Raw genomic sequence first — 20,932 nt, 5'->3', positions numbered from 1 at the left:
GTTTTAACTCATAGCAAGTAAACTTTTTTATTATGAAAAAAGGAGATGCTGCCACCACAGCTAGCTGGAATTTTATAAATTGTCATTAGTGAATATCAATGCTTTGTACAAGATGGTTGTGTTACAAATGCATTAGAACTGTATGACATATGTATATCAAACTGCTTGCACAGACGTGTGTTAAAAAGATTATTTGTAGAGTGCTGTTTGAAATGTAATCAGTGTGCCCTACTGGAAGAGAACAGAAATGCATCTGCAGTATTGCAACTATTTAAATGTATATGCTTAACAGAGGAGACTGGAAGGTTAACCTCAGTCCAGCAAACTTTATAAAAATATCTGAAATAAAATTACTTTCTAGGCTACACAATAAAGAGGCGCTATCTGAAGTTTTCAATGCAGCTAGATACACAGTCTGTACTAAGAAACATTCTGTATTGTTTTTGGAGCGAACAAATTGCTACTTTAGAAGTATGAAAGAATGCAATTGTTTTAGGACTTCCAGCAACTTCCAAAAATCTGAGCAAAAGCACTTGAATTAGTATTTTTACAGGTAGATGCTAAATACTGCCAGCTTCAGCAATGGGGGCTTTACATGGGAACTAGAAGTCAGATGACAAATAATGATGACATTCTGCAAGCTATCCCAGCAGTACTATTTTAGATATTGATTTGAGAACTCTTAATGACAGAGCATTCTGTATTTGTCATGGACCTGACAAGAACCATTCCCACAACATCTGCCTTGCTGTAATGAAGTAAGTTTCTAGGTAACAGTATAACTTGTAGACACAATCAGGAATATAGTAAAGCTTAGTCTAGCTGTTTTTTTCTTTGAGCGAGCCTGTACTGCAATGTTGATTTAAATATTTCCTGTGGTTTTGAACTCTGTCACTGTGAATACATATTTAGTATTTTCTTGTCCTTTTATTTATTAAATATATTTAAACCTTTCATTGTGGCTGATCTGTGTAGAGATATTTAAGCTTTGAGAGTACTTGCATATTTATTTGGTGACATTGTGTGGGACAACAGCCTTGCTCTTATTCAAACTACCATTTATATTAATATTACACAGTAAGAATGGACACCCTTTGTTAAGGGCCCTAAAGTAGCTGATAAGTGACTGGTAACCATGGAAACTACCTTATATTCTGGGCAGAAGGGGCATAGCTAGTCAACCTGTGGCAGCCTTTCCCAGGTATGTGTGTGTGTGTGTGTGTGTGTGTGTGTGTGTGTGTGTGTGTGTGTATCAATCATGTGTGTCAGCTACTTGGGGAGGGACACAAAGCACTGGTTGAACAGACAGGGTGCTGGAGGTCTTAGCTTGATCAATTAGCTGAGATCTGAACTCTATAGCTACGCCAGTGGGGAGTCTTATGTGGGATCTGGAGGAAGAGGGAGAAACCAGACCCAGACTGACTGTAGTCTGTGTGCTTTTAAGGGAATTTGCACTTGATGCAGATAGCTACATCTGGAAATACTGTGTACTTGTCATCATCCCCGTGAACATCCCCCACTGTTGCCAGTGGTGAGGATTGAGGCTCCTTGATTACTGGTCCAGTGGGGGGTTGTCACATATATATCCCCTAATGAAAAAATACCCCTTCTGTCCTTTGTCTTCTCTTCCATCGCTAAGGAGAATTCAGTTAGCATGCTACATATCTGCCATTGATCCATTATTGATTGTTTGACAACTGCCATGGACCAATGCTAAATGCAAAGAAATGCAGTATTCTACTTTTTACAAAAACAGTCGCACCCCCCCCAACCCCATCACACAAATGAGTTCCTGCTTCATCACTTAAACAATCATAAACTGTTAATACTACAAACATCAACTATAGAGACCAAAATCTACATCAAAATATAAACAGAACCTATTTTGGATGGATGATCTCTCCAAGAGAAACCCATACTTATGGAATGTTTCCATTCTAGGCGAAACAAAGCACCTTCCTAACTCTCTCTAAACATTTCAGAAAGTCAATGGAGATGTGTGACATCACCTGACCAGTTTTGCCATTTGGCCCTTACAGATAGGAGCATGTAACAGGGATTCCAGTAGCGATGTTGCTAGATGTCTTTTGAGCTTTGCCTTCTATGTATGAGACTTTTAATGTGCCAAATCCCAAGCTTGAAAAGCTGATAAAAAATAACTTGGAAAATTCACAATCTGTTCGCTTACAGATTGTATGAAGTCCTATATGGGGCTCGGTGACAGTCTAGGATAGTCATCGCTGTTTCTATGCTTTTCTGTGCATAGACAATGGTTGTATGCTGACTTTAATTTGTGTGTTTCTGTCTTTAATCAGTGTTTTATCTACTTGTCAAATGCATCGTCTGTTTGGTGAGTATTTTATTGTACTGTGAAAATACACAATAAAATGAGTCTACTTTGTAATATTGACCAACTACAAAAAGACACATTTTTTTTGCAGTCAGGCTCCCCATTCTAATTACATATAAACTCTGAGATCACACTACATTGGGAAATATGCCACTGCACCACGATCCCAGTACAAACTTTTCAGCATTTCAAAACATTGGTCTTATGGTCTCAACCAGCTCCAGTTCAGTGTTATGAAAGAGCGATGTTCTAAGAGACCCTAATAAAACTATGATGACCAAAGAGGCATTTTTTTTAAAAGTACAGGGAGATACAGTACTCAAAACACTAGTATGGAAAGTATGAACATATTTGAATATGTGCTTAAAAATAATGCGTATCAGAGAATCCCTTTTACTCTGTGTACAACAGTCTGTGTTAATAATAATAATTAGGAGGGTTATGGGAGGTAAAGCCTGCACCTGTATCAGCATATGTTTCCTCTGCAAAAATTATCTAGCAGTATTTCCATGAGTCTTTATTATGACAATCATGATTATGGTCTCATGATCCATGCCAGTGCCCCCATTGAACACGTGAGAGAAGTGAATGGACTATAAATACATGCCAGTGCTACCACTAAATATAGAAAAATAATATAAATGAAAATTAGTAAGAGTATAAATGAGTACAGATTAAATGAGGAGAAATGTTATTAACATGGCTTGGAACATTGTCCACACTAGCCACACCCAAACAAGGTCGACCTTGTTTAGCTGCAGATCACGGTCATGAACATTGGATTCCCTAATCATCCCCCTCCTAATTCTGAGCTGAGTGCTGTAGAATACTAGATTATGAGTGGTAACTAAACTATTTCACTATTCACTGTTTTGAACAAAAACATGCTTGAGTGTTTGCATTTGTAAAACACAAAATGATGTGTTTACACTTATGTCATGCACCTAAAAAAAGAAGTGTTAACATTTCATTACTTTATTAAGATAATGATTCTCTTGTCCAAGAAATAAAGGCTGAACTGAACAGCACTTGGGCCCTTTGTGATGTACTGTTTCAGCAAACATATTACCATAAATGAAAACATTTATTGTGCCAAAGTAATGTTTCTGTGTAATACCCATTTTATGTAAAGGATGTTAAACTTCAAACATTTTTCCACTGTATGTATTAAAATAGTGCAAAGAATGTTTTTTACTGTGAGCATTTAAAGTTTCTTAACACATTTATTTTATTTTACATTTGTTTACTGGGAAAGTCCGACTGGAACAAGGTCCATTTACACCGGAGGCCCGGGGAGAAAAGCTCCACATCAAACAATATGTACAGTGGTAAATGTACAATCAAAAAGATATATACAATGGTTTGTTCCAAGCAAGCTTAATTTACACATAGACTCTGGATGGCAGTATTTGGGAGAAAAGACTCACATTAACTGATTGAAAAGACACATTACACAAGACGTAATATGAAAAGTATATTATTGTACTCTGTACCTACAATAATTGAAGGCTTTTCATACATAAAATAATAAATATTCCAGGAAAATAGTATCATTTTCTACTTGTACTTAATTTATATGTGTATCTTTCATTCATTTGATTAACATTTAAAGATTAAATCACAAAGATCATTTTCAGCCACAATCTTGGCTACAAATAGAATGTAATGCAAAATTGTAACATTCTGATGATGCCAAATCAGTAGCACGAAGGTAGTAATACATGCAGTCAGGTGTGCCTTGACATCTGTCTCCATTCATGTGTTGCCTGCAATGAAAACAAAACAAAAAAAAACAAACAGATTTAGTGGTATTTAAATAAGTGATGTATTATAATGCATTTGTTGCCTGTTCTGTTTTGTCAGCCAGACAACCATCTGGAATTCACAACTCCACTCTACCAGGTCAGATGCAGCACTTGCACTGAACTATTAATTGCCTTGTAGTTTAACCATAATCTCCATTTACACAGACACAGAGAGACTGTTTGAATGGAACCTGGGAGCAACTGTTAGTTAATTGTGAGTAATGTGTTAAGCAATTTTGCAAGCCTGGTCAGAAGAGCAAATTAATTATGCCTAATTTAAGGAACTAGTGTACAGCAATATAATGGTATCACAGTTATAACTGTGAATACTTTCATAAACTAAACTATACATTTCCTGATTTTATTTCCATTCAGATTCACCTTCTGGATGATCTGAATATTGTTGCACTAAATCTCATCTATGGGTTCCCATATTACTATAAGATTTATTAAGGCTTTGTGTACTATGGTCATGATACTAAATCTAGAATGACCAAATTCACATGTTAGGGATACAGATACAACATTCATCAACTACTATTACTGTATAAAGAATAAAGTAAATATGTTCTGTAGAAACAGTGTTTGTAATAGTATTTATTTGTATTTTTATATCAAAATAATGCAGTATACTAAATTCTGTACTGCTTTTCTGAAAATGAATATAGCAATCTGCCCTAATGCTTTCTATTGTAGTAAATATTATCCAGTGAGAAAGGAAATCTATGTGAAGCTAAAAATTGTCATGGATGACATTTCAGGTTGGCTTATCCCCAAAAACAAAAATTCCATAAACCTGATTAGTTTCAGTTGACTGATGACTTTGATTACTGATATAAAAGTCAGAATGTGGGAACAAAATGCAGCACTTGACTCCTTCTAAAGACAGACCCACAGCTTTTCTCTGCTTTATATTTTAAGCAACACACTGTAAGTAACCAGTCAGAAATCATACCTGAATACTACAAAACTGCCCCATAATCAAAGAACCATCATTAGTGCCAAGTATTTGTAAGCCAAATTCTGAGACTTAAATACTTCCACCTCTCAACTTTGTAAGAGATGTGGTTTAAAGTGCTCATTTTCAAGAAAGTGAGCAATTACAGTTATAGAAATTGCAAACAATATTCCACTTAAACAGAGAAACATAACTGAAAGAAAAAATAGTGTAGGACATCAGAGTAGCCAGAATATAGTACAGCTGTTTCTCGACACTTGTTTCTCTAGTACAGTAACTGACTTAGACTTTTTGTATGGAATTATCTGTTTGTCACCCCTTTGTTTGCATGGCATTTTGCCGTGTACTTTCACTTTGTCTGACATTACCAAAAAATGACAACTCTAAACTGCATGTATGAGTGTGTGTGTCTGTGTAAAACTGAACAAGGGTGCATCCTGTAATGAGTGTCTCATTCAGGATTAGTTTCTCTGTCTTTTGCCCATTAAGTGCTGTGATAGGCTTCAAATTCCTTGTGACCAGAACTAGACTAAGTAGGTAATATGAGAATGAATGGAAATAGTACTCTAGAAAAAAGAAAAATGCATAAGAAAGGCAAGGAAGTGAAAGTAAAGTAAAAGTGAGAAAGCCCAGAAAACCAAAAATGCTAGAAAAGTTAAAAACTGTAATCTATGTAAAATAACTCATCATTTTAAAGGCTATTAAAATAACATTTTTCACTATTCCTGTAAAGGGAACTGTGATAAGCCTTCCAATAAGAAGGGATATATCTCTCTAGTGCCATATTTTCTAAGCAAATATGGATTTCTTAGCTGTTAGGAAAATTACATGACAGCACATAGATGAGATGTAGATTAATTTTCCATAATGTAATAGTTGTCTGTCAGCACAACATTTGTATCCATGTTTATCAATACAGTATATCAGCATGGTCGTCCTCATTGCGCCAATATCTATAACTGTTTAGCGTAATTCATCAGTAAACTTCTTAGCTGGGTAATGAATTGCATATAATATCTTTACGTGAATAGATCTGTTGGTGATGCAAGGATATGGGATGATTATGCAAAAATATTTTTCCCGAAGTTTATTTATTCATCGCACTTTAACTTGCAATTTGAGTTCACATGCATTAATAAACTTTCAAAGGAAAAGGCATTTTCCATTGACATCTTTGTGCATTATATATTTTCTCATAACTTCACTATTGCACTTTGCTATATGCCACCACTCCCACATCTCCATGGATTGAAGCTATATTTGTTTGTGTAATTTACTTCCTACTTTAACGATACCACCTCCAGGTCTTTAATGTATTTTGCAATATTCATTTATTTTACAATATTTAATACATCATCTAATGTTGGTTTATTCTTTGATTTCCAAGTCTGACAACCAGAAACTTTATGTCCTTCCTATTTCTTGACATCTTTAATCCTGAACTCCTGCTAAAACAAACTTATCACTTTGGTTACCATAACTTGCTACCCCAACATTTGTGCCACAGCATTCTGGGAACAATTCTTAATCAGTATATTTCCTACATGCTCAAATGACGTTTGCAGTTTCTTTTCTGTTCCCCTTCACATCTGCAACATAGGAGAAGCTCTTTTGAAGTCTACTTCAGATCTAAAAGAATGCAAATACTTCTATGCTTCTACATGAATATCCTAAACAGTCTTGACCTTGTCACACACTTAGCAGCCCTACACATTTCATTTTGTTGTTGAATCATCATTTTTTTCTCCCAAAATAACATTCTTGACTCCAACAAAGTCTACTAGAGCTGAAATGTCACTTAATGCTCATTCTCTCATCGCTGTCTGAAAAAGTCACTCAGAATGTATTGCCCAGTCAACTTAAAATTGATAAGTGGTTCCAGCCCAGAAGTTAGTAGTTTATTGGCCATTTTGTGCTAATTTCTGTCTCTTTCATTTCCCTACTATAAAAACCGCGTTTGCATGGTTTTGTGCACCGGGCAGTGCGGTTAGCTACAGTTAAATTATTCCCGGATCCACTAAGTCTCATCTTCAGTTTTTCCCTTGAAACTAGTCTAACTCTCAACCTAAGCACTCAAAAAGGTTCTTACAGCCTAGCATTTGCTCAGACCTAATAGCAAGCACTAATATACCCTGACACTGATTGCCTAGCAGGGCAAGGCTCTTTATTCACCCCTCACCAACCAAGCAACTAAGCAGCTCACCCTACAATTCAGGCATGACCAAAGGGCAACTTCAGGTGCACTCTCCAGTCCATCTGGTGAATCTAGGTATCCTGAGGCAATGTTACAACTGCCTCATGTACACAGACAACCCTCTCCTCCTACCACAAAACACTAACATATGCAAGAAATGCAATTATACAGCCAAACTGGAAGCTAAGCTATTTCCACCCAAGACGGGAACAGACAGTCAAGAGGAGAAGGTTAACACTTGCACCACAACTCCAGCTGCACACAGAGCTACTAAAACAGCACTGGCAAAAAATACACAAATACACAAAATCATACTCTGAGTCTCTAAATAAAAACCTCCAAAAGCATCAGAGACCTCCAAAGCAGACACCCAAACAACCTGCACTTCCTGTCACAAACCAGACAACACATAAAACACAAAATCAGTGTGCCGCACAATCACAACCCTTAAGGCAAAATGACATACCTAACACACTAGTAATAGGTGACTCTATAGTCCGGCACACTGACGTCCCACTCACTAGGCTGGACAAGCAGAAGGTTACTGTTGACTGCCTGTCGGGAGCCAGAATCTGCCACATAACACAAGCATTCAGGTCACTCCAGAAAAAGTACAAATATGACTCTGTCATTGTTCATGTTGGTGTGAATGACCTGAGACGTACCTCCCTGGACTACATGAAAAGAGACATGGAAGAGCTCTCTGATCATGTATCCCAGGCTGGAATTACCCTGACCCTGAGTAGCATCCTGCCCTCACCAAGAAGGATACCTCAGTATAAAGAAAAAATGATCAATTTCAACAATTGGCTAAACTTCTGGTGTCATTCAAAGGGGATCGAGTGTCTGTCAGCCTGGGATGACATGCTCGACAAGCCACGTTGCTTCGCAAGAGACGGCTTGCACCTGTCACCCCTAGGCTTTCAAATACTGGCCAAGGCTCTTGCTGCCCCCATAGTGCCTTTTTTAGGCAAGGCTCAAAAGTTAAACCCACCTCCGTAAACAGCACAGTTAACAAAAAAACTGATGGTTATGTTACTCAGTGCTAGGAGTTTAAATCTCAAAATGCACGCGCTCGAAGCACTCCTCAGTATGGAGAACATCGACATCTGTGCAGTAACTGAAACCTGGTTCAAGGCTCCATAGAGCTCCCCAGCACTACCAGGCTACAGCTCCTACCACACGTTTTGGCCACAAAACATGGACCGAAACACAAAAGGAGGGGTTGTATCCATATTAATCAAGGATATCAACACCTCCAGGTTAGTGGCACAGCATGATACCTCTGAGATCATCCATATGCAACTAACATCAGGCAAAACTGCAGTGCAAATTGTGGCCTGCTACAGATCACCCTCCATGACCCAGGACCACCACTCCACCTTTCTGGAGACACTGAAAAACATGAAGGTCCTACCAAACACCCTGATATTGGGCGATTTCAATTACCCTACCATTCGCTGGGAAAACTACTAGAGTACAAATTCCCAGGCCCAGCCCTTCCTGGAATTCATCAACTCAAACGCCCTGGATCAGCTGGTAAACTCCCCTACCAGAGGTGAAAACATGTTGGACCTGGTCATCACCAACATGGGCAACAGGTGTGCCACACCGGAGGTCAACCCGTCACCGGTTAGATCAGACCATAAACTAATCACTCTGGATGTCCACACCCCACCACCACCCCCAACTAAGGAAACCACAGTAAAAAACTTTTCAAAAGCAAACTTCACCTTACTTAAGACAGAGGTGGTAAGTTTCACAGCCCCCACACTAAAGGATAACGCTGCCCAAGATGCAGAAACCTTTACAAATGCACTCTGAGTACCTACAAGGATGCATGGATCATGCCATCCCTGGCAAAACCAAGACTCATTCCTCTAAGAGAAGGAAACCAGTTTGGTAGACCCCTGCAATAAACAGGCTATACAACAGGAGGAAACTAGTTCAGAAAAAAAGCAAATCCCAAGAAGGAAAGACATCCCTGATTAGTATCAGTAAGAAACTGAGGTCCCTCATGAAGTCATCCAAGGCTAACTTTGAAAGAAAAATAGCCAAGGATTCAAAAGATAACCACAAAGCCTCCTTTAGCTATGTTAAGAATCTAAGTGACAACTCGCAGATATGCACTGAACTAGTGCAAAATAGCACAAAATATACTGAACCTACTGATATTGCCAACATCCTGGCAGATAGATTCAGTGCAAACTTCACCACCCTCTCACCTGCAAAAGGGTCCACAACAATACCAAAAAGTGTAGTGTCCCAAAAATCAGATGCACAGGTGAAAACAGCCCTTTCAAAAGCCAAAAACACAGCGTCAATGGGACCAGATGGTGTCCCAGGCTGCATCTTGCATGAATTACAGAACGAACTAACCCCCCCACCTAAACACACTGTTCAACCTCAGCCTCTCCACAGGCTACGTGCCCATAGAATGGTGCACAGCAATGGTTATTCCTCTCCACAAAGGAGCGGCCACAACTGACCCTGGTAACTATCGCCCCATAAACCTGACTATCCTGGTCTGCAAGGCTATGGAGCGCATCATCATGGAACTCATTAACAAAGACATTGGGAAACTCCAAACACTTGACCCGACCCAGTTCGGCTTTGTTATGGGCAGATCATGCCTACTAAACCTGGATGACTTCTTCAAGACAGTCACCAAGGCCATAGATGAGGGAAAGATGGTTAACACAGCCTACCTTGACCTCTCCAAGGCTTTCGACACCATTCTGCACTCTGGTAGTTCTGGCTAGTACAGAAAAACTCACGAGCCTGAACATAAACCCCTACGTCATGAGATGGATTGCCAACTGGCTTACAGACAGAACTCACATGGTAAGAATAGCAGGCTCCAGGTCCGACTCTAAACCAGTCACAAGTGGTGTCCCACAAGGCTCGGTCCTGGGACCCCTACTGTTTGGCATACACTTCTCAGAAGTACAGGCAAGCACAGGAGGACTATGGCTAACCAAGTTCACCAATGACTGCAAACTGGGAGCAATAATTGACTCTCCAGCTGACACGGACATCCTCCAAAAGGGCCTTACAGATACGGACACCTGGTGTCAAAGTCATGGCCTCAAGCTAAATGCCAAAAATTCATAGTCATCCCATTTGGGAAAAACAAAACACTCACGTATTGCCACATAGGTGGCAGCCCCCTTAATATAGAAGAGGGTAAAAAGAGATCTGGGGACCCAGGTAGATAGTAATCTCTCCTTTGACAATCATATTGACAAAGTAGTTGCGAAATCCTATGTGGCCCATCTAATTACTAAAGGGTTCACATTTAGAAACAGAGGTTATAGTGCCCCTCTACTTGTCACTTATTAGACCCATCATAGAGTACAATGCCCCATTTGGGATGTACCTCACAAGTCACTTCCAACAGCTGGAAAGGCCACAAAAATACCTCACCAAGAGGATTACTGGTCTCAAACATATGTCCTATGCAGCCCGACTGAAAACTCGGGCTGTACTCAGTGGCATATCGCTTACTCAGAGGTGATCTCTGCTTGACTTACAAAGCCATGTTCAACTCAGAATTGAATGACATGCTCCACCTAAAGAAATCCAAGTCACTGCGAGCCATGCGCTCTAGTGAGCTAAACCTCGCCACAACAATAAATCGAACATGCTGGGGGAATAGATTCCTGTCGGAGACTCCCCATGCTTTGGAACAAAATTCCGAATTACATCAGGCAGAGCCCCTCACTAACACTCTTCAAGAGAAACCTTGATGAGTGGATGGGTAACAGAAAATACACCCCTGGGATCACTTCATTGGCTCTGCTTGACGGAGGATCAGTTAATCAATGGGGCAGCAAAAGCAGACACTCTGGCTAGGCTTATAAATGCCCTCGGGCAGATAGCCTAGTACCTACCTATATTTTCCATATCTTGAATGGTTTGGGTACCTTCTGCCAGTCTACAGCTCTAGCCATCAGAGCCAGGATGTTCTGCAATGCCCCCTCTGCACCAGATGTACTATTTTCTTCAAAGACTCCTGCTGGTGGGAATGTAAGAAGCTGATAACCTCTCAGATGCACTCTAAACTGCCATTTATAATGGCTTATTCAGTTTACTTCACTTGTAGGGTTGTAAGAAGCTGATAACCTCTCAGATGCACTCTAAACTGCCATTTATAATGGCTTATTCAGTTTACTTCACTTGTAGGGTTTTAAGGTGTTTAACTTTTGAAACAGTCATATTAATATACATGTAGTACCTATATATTTACATACATGATTTGTTTGTGTCTTTTGGCTTTTTTTTTTAGGGGGGGTAGCATAAACTCGGTCGTCCAATGAATGATTGGTAGAAGATTTTTTTTAGTGTTACCAGCTCAGATGCACTTCCTTCACTTCAGATGCCCCTCCCTTCCACCACACACACGACAGAAGCTGCTGCTTTAGAGGATCGACGACACAACAACGTGCTGCTGTGCGACATATATTTACTAATATTAATGTTTTTATGTAGGCTATTCAGTACTGAATAACGGAATCATTCCAAGCAAGCTATATGACTGAAACATTGTTTCTTTTAAAACTGCACTTGTATTTTTTGTATCCTGTATATAGTATAACTCCTGGCTTGATGTACATTTAACTAGCCACTTCCGTATTCTCTTACTGCTTGACTTATGCAGCAGACACTGAAAGTACCATTCCCATCCCCAGTTACAGAATTATTATATAACTGAATAAAGTATAGTATTGTAATTTACAAAAAAACATGCAAATTAATCGGGGAAGCTCTTTCAAAAATTGTACTTAGTCACTTTGGTCTTCCATTCAGTTTTTCCTGATGTACAACTGAAACACAAATTGGGGGAGATAATTTACACTTCACCCACTAGTTAAATATAGATAGCATATTGCAAAATGTCTCCTTCCACTGCTGCTTATGACTCAGCAGTCCAGCCACCTAAACCCATGTACTAGGGCTGATATTTTCCAGTTCTCCTTTAAGTTCACTTTAACTTTTATCTTCATTTTTTTACCATTTCTTAGTACCAACAGCCTCCTTAGTCTTTTGGTCAGTTCCTGGACCTCTGCCTTTCAAATATTTCCCTTTAAAACGAAGGGCATGGTTTCACTAGCATAGTCCCTAGGTCTGCTTACAAGTGGAAGGCCAAAAAGCTGAATCCCTTTTAGCCTGCTGGTTTGTTTCATGTAGTCCAAACTTTATTTTTCCACTGCCTGCTCTGCCTCCTTGTACATCTGTGACCCACTATGAAAACACTAAAATAGCTGGATATAACAAATTCTAATCCAGCCTGCTAACATCCCCTGACTGCTGCAATGAATTTACTTCACGTTTGCATAGTGTATAATCACTGCTGGCTGTATGCACCAGCAAACCTTACTGTTCCTGGGAGCCTTTTGATCCAGGGAGCCTCCAAGCAAAGCAAGTTATCTTACTGTGGTATTTTCTTACATGGTTGCTGTACTAGCTTATTGGTTTGACACTCTTGTGTACTTAAACCATATGGGTAATAACTCGTAGCTTTGAATTTTGAGAGAAATAAGTATCTATGGTTATAGTAAGTGTTTTGTCAGGTAAAGGGCTTCACAATTCAATAAATGTTTTGCCACTAGTGCCCATGTCATAATTAAATCCTGCTGGTGGAGATTTCATTAAAACTAACATCTTAGCCAGCTTTAGACATCTGTAATACCCATGGCTGCAGGGAGCCCTCCTTAATGATCCTTGACAGTGGTGGCCCCCACAAAAGCTGCTGCTGATTGGGGAAAATGAGAAGGAACATTTTCTGATTACACTCATTGTCTGAAACAGGGCTGTGGTATAGCCCTGTTAGGATAAACTGATAATCAGTGAATGAGCATGTGCAAACCTAGCTATAGAGATCAGCAGCCCAGCGTGGCTGATCTCGGTACGCACCTTGAATTTTAACAGCTGCTCCACAGGGCTGTGGTATAGCCCTGTTAGGATAAACTGATAATCAGTGAATGAGCATGTGCAAACTTAGCTATAGAGATCAGCAGCCCAGCGTGGCTGATTTTGGTATGCACCTTGAATTTTAAGAGCTGCTGCACTGATCTTCAGGGATGGTTTTCTTTTATGGAGTTTTATAAATACTGGCAGAACATTGGATATTATACCTCTCATCTCCTGCTCATGAATTCTGGAGAAAGCCAAAATAATAGATTAAAAGCTCAAAACCAGGAACAATTTTTAAATATTACTCTAATTCACTTGAGTATAACACAATTTGCATTCACATGTATTTTTTTTTTTGAGAATAAGTATGGAATTATTGATTGTCTGTTAACTGAATGGTTTGCCAGCAAATCCAGCTTTTTAGTTATGAGACAAAATCAGGGACATTCAGTGAAATCAAGGCAGTGACAGATGGGCATTACTCTCCCTCTTCCTCCTCATCATCAATCCCCCTTTCTCCCATTTTCTACATGAGGTTGGGGTGTCATGTCAACTCTGCATTACTTCTCAAAGAGTAAATATAGGCAACTTACCCCTGCTGTTTTTTAACAAATGCTAAACAGTTGCTGATCTGATATGGTTGCACAATGTATTGCTATTTGCTAAAAGAAGTGTAAAACTAGTATAGTTGGCTTATGCTTGTGTGTGGGGAGGCAGTGGAAGAGTAGCAATCTGGCTATAACATTCACTTTCTAGCACAATCAGCATTGCCATTGCACTTGTGTGGGGAAGGGGGATCGTGGTTATAGTGTATTTAAGAGCAACAAGCTGTCCATATTTTTTCACTTAAGTCACAAATGTAGACCTTGCACATGATAGGTGGCTTGGCAGGGAGATGGTATATGAAAACATCTGTTCATTGCCACTGTGGCACAGTAAGTATCACAGCCATTTCACAGTGCTTTGATTAAGTTCTTGGCTATGCTTTTATGTATGTAGTCTGCACATCCTCCCTATCTGTTCATACATTTTAGTTAACCTCAGCACCTCAAACTTGAATCAGGTAAGACATAATTCATCCATTTTTCTCCTTGAATGTGAACATGCTCTGTGTATGTGTGGGTGTTCCTTTATAAAAAGGATCACTCATTTTTATCTGTGCACGCACAATAATTCCAGGTGCATACGTAACTCTTCTGAATAGTAGTAGTGAAAAATGTAGTTAACAAGTAATTGTATTTCTAAAGTGAGGCATAAAACAGATCATAGAACATTCAGACACTTAAAGCTTATGAGTCTGGTAGTCCCCACACCCCAGACTGTATGAATGGATTTTGATATGGTTATGGGTTTGACTGAATTTGAGGTTACCACTCTCTAAAACCAGCCCTGTTTTGATGTATGCACAGATTGCTCTAGGTTGTGTGGGAGGCAGTATATTGTGGTCATTATTTTTAATTTTCATCACAATCAAACCTTAAATGTGTGCACAAGCCATTATAGATTGGCTCGGGGACAGTAAGTTCAATTTCCTTTACCTTTTTCACAGACCTCAGAGGTGTACAAAGAAGGCTACTATAGCTAGTGTAGAGTCAATGTACTCCGTAGGAGCAACAAAGTGGAATATATTACTGTAATCATTTTTACACTTCTCACAATCACAAATTAGATGCATACAAGTGGCTATCTTTGCGGGGGTATGGGTGAGGAGAAAGAGGACATGTATATGTATGATAGCAGTCAATAGAAATACATCAATGTGGCCATTTGAACCTCTGCTTTTATCCCAGGTTAACACCAGAGATGCAGAAACAGTGAATGTCTTTTTGTTGGGGGTGGAATAAGGAGGCAGGCAGTATTCACAGATAGGATTTGGGTATCCTCACAACAGTTGTCTTGTTAGTTTATGGTGAGCTGCATTCAGCCTTGAGCACAACGTATTTCTTCCTTGAAAGAAAATAAGAATGAAATTCTTTCCTTATTCATGATTTTTGTTCAGGCCACATTGGATTAAAAGGGTGGAAAAATGCTCTAAAATACATCCTAGAAACCTATGGCTTCTGGGAACCCTGGTTTAATCGAGCTATTTCATGCCATCTTTGTCAGAAAAGGTATGTTGAAAGGTTCCAAAGTGAAAAAAAAATTGAACAGTAACACTCAATTTCTTTCCTTAATTATAATTTCTGTTCAGTCATTTGATGAAAAGGTTGTGAAAAAAAAAAAAATTGAAATGCACTTCAAAGCATACAGTCATGACTTCTTGAAAAAGCTGAAGTAAGGAAATGTATGAAAAGGGAGTAAAAAGTAATGTGCCTGATATGGGGAACACAAGATAGGTGGAAAAACAGTGGACCATTGTGTGTGTGTGTGAACACTATGCAGTGCCTAGGGTATCATTTCATTTAAGTCTAGCCCTGTACCTGGAGTTGCAACAAAATGCCTGTAACTGTGACAGACCAACATAGAGTGGCACCCAGGCCTGTGGTAATGTACAAGTACTGTAGCTACAGTTTTATCTGTGTACTACTACAAGTACTGTAGCTACAGTTTTATGTGTGTACTACTACAAGTACTGTAGCTACAGTTTTATCTGTGTACTACTACAAGTACTGTAGCTACAGTTTTATCTGTGTGTACTACTCCTAAAAGTCTACAGCATGACTAAAAAGGTTGATTGGGGTGGGTGGGTGGCAGTGACAGTTTGATACTTAGACTGAAGTCTCCAAGGGGGCCCCCTACTCAACATTTGCTGGGGTTCCCAAAATACTAACACCCACCCTGTGCATAATGAATAGTATTTTCCCATAAAAACTGGTCAACAACTTTCAGCACATTCCTCCTCAGCCACATTTTACTTAAGTAACTACATCTGCTTGTAATTTTGCATGTTAATATAGGTCTCCTCCAACAAAATTTAGGGCATAAAGATATGCCCTCTTTAGAGTTCTTACTTTGCATCACCGGGGCAAATAACATTATCTACACAAAAGTTAGTCTGTTCTCCCCAATTTCTCTGGGATAGTAGAGAATTTCAAAATTTCTCTGTGCTGTCTCTAATTCTTGTATAACTTTTGAAAAAGTGTCCTAGTTGGATTCATTTTCTGTCATGCCTTTATTTATACCAAACTCTGACATCTGCAAGTCAGTAAGTTCATCTGAATGTTTACTTGATATTTCCTGTAGTTCAATCTTTTGTCATTTGACCTTTTATATTCAACTGTCCCAATTTGATTTCTGAATGCGTTTGCTTTATTTTTCCATCTAGTTTGCTGGAAACCTCATTTTGCACTGTCTGCTTCCTGACTGCCAGCTTTGAGGTTATTCTCAAATAAAAGAATTAGATTTTTGCTTAGAATTTCTGACTTACACTAGCATTAACCTATCTGTTTGCAGGTTATTACAGGTCTAGCTAGTAACTAGCAGTCATAATCAATCCCTGTTCCATGTATCTGAGAGGTAAATAACTTAATCAGTATGCCATTTTTTTACATCTAGACAGTGCATTCCTTGATCAGTAAATGCATTTTTCAAAATAAATTACTTTCACCAATTTTTTTTGCAGAATTCTCAGTTTCCACTCGGGGGGGTGTTAACATGTTGCTAGGAAATGTTTGATGTACTCCATCTTGTTAGATGTATGCAGAATGTGAATAGAAGTTTTTTTTTTTTTTAATTTCAGCTGTATTTTTCTAGATGTGGACTGTGAGTCAGTACTGAAATATTGATACCTTAGAATACAAATAATAAAACATGCGTGTTGTTTTGTGAACTTGGGAGGGAATCTGTCATGTTAGCTGTAGTTAAATCTATTTGTGTGGTCTTACAGTGGTTTGCTAAAAATACATAATTAGGGGAATATAGTAAATTTTATTTCATTCTCAATAGTGAATTTGATATATAAAAATGTATTTCATTAAACTATGATTTATAAAATAAATTAAAATATTGACACATTGTTAAATAAACCTCAGTATTTTTGCAGTAGTATTTCATAAACAAGTTTAGTAAAAGTATAAATAAAAGATGGGGATGCATTGCACAATTAAATGAATAATTTGTGCTATGGTTTAGTAGTATGGACTGGGAAGATAAATATTTCAGAAATTTGAAAAGATCCTCGCCACAGGAATCTGGCCTTTATCTATTTTATGGTAATGACATAACAAATAGAAGCATCAGGACATGAAGCAGAAGCATAAATATGGAAATCTAAACATTTAGTTTTTACAAATTTTAAACAATTTGTAAATGTAAGCATGAGTTTGTTCTGTTTGAAATTATAAAGCAATATGTACTTTTTAAGTATTTGTCATTTTAGACTGTCATCATTAGAAATGTAAACTCCTGATCTATATACAAGATAAGAGCTTATTATTCAACTGTTCAAAATTTCACAGAATATCATGTTTTTTTGCTTCATGTCTTAATTTTGTTTCTTATAAATGTTATGCTTTTCCTGCAAATAATTCTGGATTGAAGTTGTTAAAATGACATTTGAGTTTCAAACTTCAAATCTTTCAGAATATGAAAAAATGTATATTCAACCTGATTGTCAAGCAACTTTCTAATTTTGTAATACGATTTAAAATCGGTCCCTGATGTTGGGTCTTTGACTACCTATTATTTTTGGCTTTGAAATTATATATAATTAAAGTTTCTACATGTCTGAATGTATGGCAGTTGGCACAGAGGGTTAAAGCTGTGAACAGTAGTTTCAGTGGTACAGGGTTTGATGCTGTCAGTCCACATTTGCCTTTATTACCTTCAGCACATCACTTGACCAAACAGTGCTTAGGGACAATTGGAAATGTAGGCTCCTCAATGATCCCCTAGAGTTGAAGCAGAGTACCTATAAAAGTAGCATAAACTATGTTTACCAAGGAACGAGTAACAAAAGTAGCATATAAAGCTCATGTCAGTGTGGAAAATGTACAAAATGATAACGTGGAACTGTTACAGAAGGTAAAGAATTTTTAGTCATATACAAGTCTACAAACTGATATCAAAGTTAGCAAATGAAAATAAACACAAAAGAGAAAGGCAAAGTATTGAGAGATGTACTTCATGAAACCTAAAAATGGAATGAATGACTTAGTACAAATATACAATTTCAATGGAAATTCCAAGAAAAATTGCAATAAAAGGAACAAAATCCAAACTAGAGTATCCAAAAGAACTGACTCAGTAACATTGTTTGCAGCATGACAACCAGGAATTAAAAGCTCAGCTGTACCAGGAACTACAGTAGGTCAAAAGAGATGTAGTGAAACAAGAACTGCTAGTCACAGAAGTAAATGAAATAAAACAAAACCTGAATGCAAGTGATTTTCCTACTGCTGTAATGGAAGATGATGACATGTAAAATATCAGTGTTGGTGACTCTGGAAAACAAATACACCATCGGTAAGAAAAGGTTGCATACTGCAGAGGTTAATGTAAATGAGAATTACCTTACAAATCAGAATGGTACAGACAATATTTGATATGTTTAATAGTCTTTATTACAGAGGTGAATGCACTTATAGGTTCATAGGTTCATACTAGGCTATCGGCCCTAGGGCATTTATAAGCCTAGCCAGAATGTGTTTGGCTTTCGCCACCCATTTTAAATTTATTTTGCTATGCCCTTTTTCGAGGTTAGTATACTGTGCCTCTGTCTAACAGTGACACAGAAGTGATACCCGGGGTAAACCTATGATCTCCAATCCACTCAAGATTCCTCTTTAAGAGAGTCTGAGGGACTCTGCCTAACCTGGACTGGGATTTTATTCAAGAGTGAAGGGAGCCTCTGGGTTATGAATCTGTCCCTCCAGCATGTCCTATTTATTTCAGTGCTGAGGTTCAAGTCTCTCGAGCGCAGCTCGATGGGATTTGGATTTTCTGAGGTGCAGCATGTCCATTAATTCTGGGTTGGACTTGGCTTTATACGTCAGGCACAGATCGCCTCTGAACAGGCGGTATGCCACTGAGTAGAGCTGGAGTTTCTTTAACCGGGCAGCATATGGCATCTGTTTGAGACCTTTGATTCTCTTGGTGAGGTACTTTTGGGGTCTTTCCAGTTGCTGCAGGTGTCTGGTAAGGTACATCCCAAAAGGGGCATTGTACTCAATTATGGGCCTGATGAGGGATGAGTAAAGAGACACGATGACCTCCCCTGAGCTAGATGTGAATCCCTTCATGATTAGGTGGGCTATATAAAATGTTTTTCTAATCACTCTGGCCACGTGGTTGTCAAATGAGAGATTGCTATCAACTTGGGTCCCCAGGTCCCTAATTACTTTTTCTGTACTTAATGGATTACCACCTATGTGGTAATTTGTGGGCACTTTGTTTTGCCAAAGGGGATGACTATACACTTTTTGGCATTTAGCTTGAGGCCATGGCTCTGGCACCAGTTGTCTGTTTCTATAAGGCCCTTTTGGAGGATGCTTGTGTCGGCTGGAGAGTCGATTATGGTGCCCAGTTTGCAGTCATCTGCGAACTGGGTCAGCCACAGTCCTTCTGTGTTGGCCTGTACCTCCCAGAAATATATACTGAACAAGAGAGGTCCCAGGACTGAGCCTTGTGGGACACCACTTGTAACTGGTTTGGAGTCTGACATGGCTCCAGCAATTCTAACCATGTGGGTTCTGTCCTTGAGCCAGATTGCAATCCATCTAGTGACATAGGGGTTTATATTTAAGCTGGTGAGCTTATCTATAATGCCAGTGGGGTATTGTATCAAAGGCTTTTGTGAGGTCCAGGTAGGCTGTGTGGACCACCTTCCCCTCGTTAATGGCCTTGGTGACTGTTTCAAAGAAATCAACCAGGTTTAAGAGGCAGGATCTGCCCTTAAAGCCGAACTGGGTAGGATCCAGTGTCTGTAGGTCCCCAATATCTTTATTTATGAGGTCCATGATGATCCTTTCCATAGCTTTGCAGACCAAGCTAGTCAGGCTTATGGGGCGATAGTTTCCAGGATCCGTTGAGGTACCACCTTTATGGAGAGGGACCACTGTTGCTGTATGCCACTCTTTGGGCACATATCCTGTAGTAAGGCTGAGATTGAACAGTAGTTTTATGTTTGGGTTTAGCTCTTCTTGGAGTTCATGTAGGACGCAGCCCGGGACACTGTCTGGTCCCATTGATGCTGTGTTTTTTGCTTTGGAGAGGGCGGCTCTTACTTGAATATCTGAGATATCAGGGGGACAGCACTCTGCTGGGATAGATATTTGCCCTTTTGGTGGGGAGGGGGGGAGAAGTTTGCGCTGAACCTGTCAGCTAGGATGTTGGCAATGTCTGTGGGTTCAGTGTATTTGTCATTTTGGACTAATTCTGAGCATATCTGGGAATTACCACCCAGGTTCCTAACATAACTAAAGAAAGCCTTGTGATTATCCTTAGTGCCCTGTGCAATTTTTCTCTCGAAGCTGGCCTTAGACAATTTTATGAGTGCCCGTAGTTTTTTGCTAATACTGATCAGTGATGCCTTCCCTTTTTGGGATTTTGCTCTATCATTTAATAGCTTCCTCCTTCTGTTGTATAGTTTGTTTATGGCTGAGGTCCACCAGACAGGACGTCTGCCTTTGGAGGATTGGGTCTTGGTTTTATTTGGGATGGCATGATCCATGCATTCCTGAAGGTGTTCATAGAATGCGTTTATAAAGGATTCTGTGGTCTGGGCCGTATTTTCCACAGGCTCGGGGGCTTTGAAGGATTCCACCTCAGTT

At 39.1% G+C, this 20,932-nt stretch overlaps 1 protein-coding gene across 2 annotated transcripts in view; it reads right to left on the bottom strand.

Annotated features, from left to right (window-relative positions):
- Positions 1-3,811: 3,811 nt before the first annotated feature.
- The window catches only part of LOC122790312 (mannose-specific lectin-like), a 55,237-nt gene continuing 38,116 nt past the window's right edge, over positions 3,812-20,932 (bottom strand). For both annotated transcript variants that reach the window (XM_044057830.1, XM_044057828.1), the window contains exon 4: positions 3,812-4,116. The gene's annotated coding sequence lies outside the window, so the exon portion shown is untranslated. The remainder of the gene's footprint in view (positions 4,117-20,932) is intronic.

The sequence above is a fragment of the Protopterus annectens genome, chromosome 16.part0 (assembly GCF_019279795.1).
Source record: "Protopterus annectens isolate FY-2018-M chromosome 16.part0, PAN1.0, whole genome shotgun sequence".
Taxonomy (NCBI): domain Eukaryota; kingdom Metazoa; phylum Chordata; order Ceratodontiformes; family Protopteridae; genus Protopterus; species Protopterus annectens.
This window is presented reverse-complemented; position numbering and strand designations above follow the sequence as displayed.